The 3,664-nt window shown below is 56.4% G+C and overlaps 1 pseudogene; it reads right to left on the bottom strand.

The window, feature by feature from the left end:
- Positions 1 to 1,515: 1,515 nt before the first annotated feature.
- Positions 1,516 to 3,658, bottom strand: LOC108354171 (spectrin alpha chain-like; annotated as a pseudogene).
- Positions 3,659 to 3,664: the final 6 nt, after the last annotated feature.

Below are 3,664 nucleotides of genomic sequence, written 5' to 3'. Positions count from 1 at the left end.
CTTGAGCTTCTTTGTGCCACCCCTGGAGCGGCGGGTCATCGCTAGCGGACCGATGCTTTTCGGCGCATAGGCGGCATCGCTTTTGTCCTTCTTCTTTCGCTTTCGACAGCAGCAAAACCAAATGAGGAGCAGGAGGAGCAGGAGGAGAATGAGGAGGATCATGGTGATAAGCGCCCACTTGAAGTAGTCCGGGTGGCAGATGAAGAAGCTGTCGTAGCGCTTCTTCTTCAGCGGATTCAGCTTCTTCGGTGTGCTGAAGGCCGCCTTGTTGAAGGTGTAGACGTAGACGGAGCCGAAGAGGTACACCTGGTCGCCGTCGATGAAGCCCTTCAGCACCTTCTGCCACTCGACCTTGGTGCACTCGGAGGTCTTGTCGCCGGTGATGAAGATCTGCCCGTCGGCGGTGCTGCACAGTTGGTGCCACTCACCCTTCTCGCGGATGCCCATCGCCTCGGAGATCTTGTCGCCCTTGATCTGGTACTCGCACANATGCCCATCGCCTCGGAGATTTTGTCGCCCTTGATCTGGTACTCGCACACCTCCAGACTGCCGTCTTCCGCCTGGTGCAGCGCGTACAGCTGCATGCGCTCCGTCGCCGAGATCAGCACCTGGTAGCGCTCGTAGCGGAAGTCCCAGCCGGGCAGCACCTTGTCGTGCGTCAGGTCGTAGAAGACGCCCTTGTCGCCCTCGTTCGTCTTGATCCAGGTGGTGATGGCGAGGTACTCCGCCTCGCTGTCCCGCACCGTGAAGGAGTTGAAAACCTTGCCGGTGATCTTCTGGAACATCTCGTTCTCCCACAGCGTCGGCCACTTCTCCTTGATCTTCATCGCCCTCGAGTTGATGTACATCTCTCCGTTGCGCATCGCATCGGCGGGCAGGTCGAAGACGTAGAAGTCATCGGTGACGAGCAGCAGCGAGCGGGAGAGCAGGCCTACGCAGAGGACGTTCATCTCATTGTGGTCGCTGCCCTCAGCCAGCGAGTGACAGGAGTTCTGAACAGAGAGTGCCGGTGAAAGTTACCCGCTTCTTTGAATAAGATCCTCCCTAGCCTCACTTACCTCTCCACCGCCATCGTCATCGTGTTTAGGTTTCTTCTTGTGATCACCGTCATCATCATCGTGATCATCTTTAAGTTTGGTACTTGCTCCAAACACCCCCAGAAAAGTGGCGGCCAAAATCACCAATGTTACAGCAAAGAGCAGCTTCATGCTTTAAAAAACGCGTTGAAAAATATTGACTGAAGCGAGAGCTGAGTATGTTTACCAAAACAAGTTTAAAAATTGTTGTACCCAAAAAGTTCGAAAAGTTTCAATCAAGGTAAAACATTTATTGAATGATTTAGATCTAAGAATAATATATAATAAAATCAAAATAGCTGTCAAATCGGAAATTAGTTTCCTGTGTAGGAAGATTCTACTTTGGAAAGAAAAAATTGCTGCCTCGGATCAAAGAAAATGAAGGAAAAATGGAAATAGAGTGAAACGAAAATCAACCGGTGTGGTGCTGCCTCTGCCACTAGTTCTGGAATAGGGTGCGCGTAAAGTGCATGTAATCATAGCCCTCTTTGCCCGTCTTTGGGTCGGTCACCTTCTGCATGCGACTCATGCAGTAGTCGGCCATTTCGCGAGAAAGATTCTGTTGGCAGAAAGAAAATAATTACGGTCAGTTTTGAAAGAACAACCGCACAAGGGAATCTCAATGGTCCTTACCGAGTACAGGTCCTCTGCAGTGACGTATGGCCGACCCTCGGAGGCGATCGCCCGGAAGGNCGAGTACAGGTCCTCTGCAGTGACGTATGGCCGACCCTCGGAGGCGATCGCCCGGAAGGCGTTCTCAATCTCCTCGCTGGTGCTGACGTTCTCCGTCTCGCGTGAAATCATGAAGGCCATGTACTCCTGCAGGGAGATGTAGCCGTCGCGGTTCGGATCGACCACGTCGAGAATCTCCTCAAACTGCGGATCGGGCTCACCCGCCTGCACAATCTCCAGGTCGTAGCCGAGGGCGCGCAGGCAGCTCTTGAAGTCAGTGTGCGACAGGCGACCTGACTTCTCCCGGTCAAAGTGCTTGAACATCATGCTGAACTCCTTCAGGGCGTCCTCGGAGACGCCCGAGTGGTTGCGCGCCTGGATCTGCTGCTCCAGGTTGTGCTGCATGCGCATGCCCAGCTGGTCCAGCTGGTCCCACTGCTGCGCCAGGCCGACGGTGGTGTGCTCGGTGTAGCGGTTGTCCAGAATGAGGTGCTCCTCGAGAACGGCGCCCAGGTCCTCGATTCGCTTCAGCTCGGTGCGCTTGATGCGCACCTCGTGCGCCTTGCCACGAGTGGCCTCCAGCTGCGCCTCCAGCGAATCGGAGCCCTCCACCATCGAGCTGCCATCGAGGAGCCACATTCTAAAAGAAAGGAGAAACAATTGTGTAAATGAAAACACTCTAGTGATAAGTTCAAACACTGCAACACTCACCTCGCCTCGTTGATCCACTGGTGGAACTCATTGGCAAAGGCGGCAAACTGTCGGCGCAGCTTGTCGTTCTCCTCCTGGCGCTGGTACTCCTTCGCCAGCTCTGCGTCCCGCTCTGCGATGATCTTCTGCAGGTTCATCCAGGTGTCGCGCAGGGCGTCCATGGTGAACCAGGTGTAGGGATTGGCGCCCACATTGAAGCTGCGAATGCGCGCGTCCAGCTCGGCCAGCGCCTCAAAGTCGCGCTGCGCCGAGACGAGGTTCTCCTGAAACTGCAGGTGAGCCTCGCGAAGAGCTCGAATCTCCTCGATGGAGTTGCAGCGCACCGGGTCGGTAAGATCTTCCTCGGCGTTTTCGAACCATGAGTTGAACTGCGAGGCCTTCTTCGCAAAGGTGAGGAAGAGCTCCTCAATCTGCTTGAACTGCTCCTGGAACTTCAGCAGGCGCATCTTTCGCGCTTCGCTGGCGCCGCGCAGGTTGTGCCAGCGGCCCTGCAGCTCATTGTAGCGCTTCATGATGTTCGCCGTCTGCTGGTGCTTCGCCGCCACCAGCTTGTCCTTCAGCTCGGTGATCGTCTGAATGCCCTCCAGCTCAAAGGCGCCCAGGCCCGAGTCGAAGGTCTCGTGCTTGGTGAGCAGCGTCGACACCGAGGAGAGGTCGCGACCGTAGTCCTCATTGCGAACGTGCATCTCCTTGTCCTCGATCCAGCTCTCCACCACGTCTGACTTCCACATGAACTCGAGGAAGGCGTGGTTGTCCTCGAGGCGCTGTTTGTGCCGCCGGGCCGCCTCCTCCAGCATGTCCAGGCGGTCCTTCAGCTGCATCTGCCGCTGGTAGATGCTCTCCGCGTTGTGGTTCTTCTCGCTGATCAGCCCGTCGCCGGCGAGGATGATCTCCGCGCAGCGCTCCCGGTGCAGCGCAAAGTCATTCTCAAAGGCCTCGTGCTTCTTGCGAATGCCCTGCACCGAGGCCATGCTGTCGCCGAAGTCGTCAATGGAGAGCAGTTGCTGCTTCTCGCTGATCCACGCCTCCTCCTCCTCGACGCGCACCAGAAACTGCTGGTAGGACATGGACTGCTCAATCTTGCTCTCGCGAACCGCCGTCATGTCCTTCAGCTCCTGCCAGCTCTGCTCGAGGGCGTTCAGCCGGGTCTCAATCTCCGGCACGCCCAGATTCGACTCGAGCATCAGCTTCTGGCCGGCCTCCTG

Source organism: Rhagoletis zephyria, unplaced genomic scaffold (genome assembly GCF_001687245.7).
Source record: "Rhagoletis zephyria isolate East Lansing unplaced genomic scaffold, Rhagoletis_zephyria_1.1 Rzeph_scaffold_33891, whole genome shotgun sequence".
Classification (NCBI taxonomy): domain Eukaryota; kingdom Metazoa; phylum Arthropoda; class Insecta; order Diptera; family Tephritidae; genus Rhagoletis; species Rhagoletis zephyria.
The sequence above is the reverse complement of the archived record's forward strand: the minus strand, read 5'-3'. Positions and strand labels throughout refer to the sequence as shown.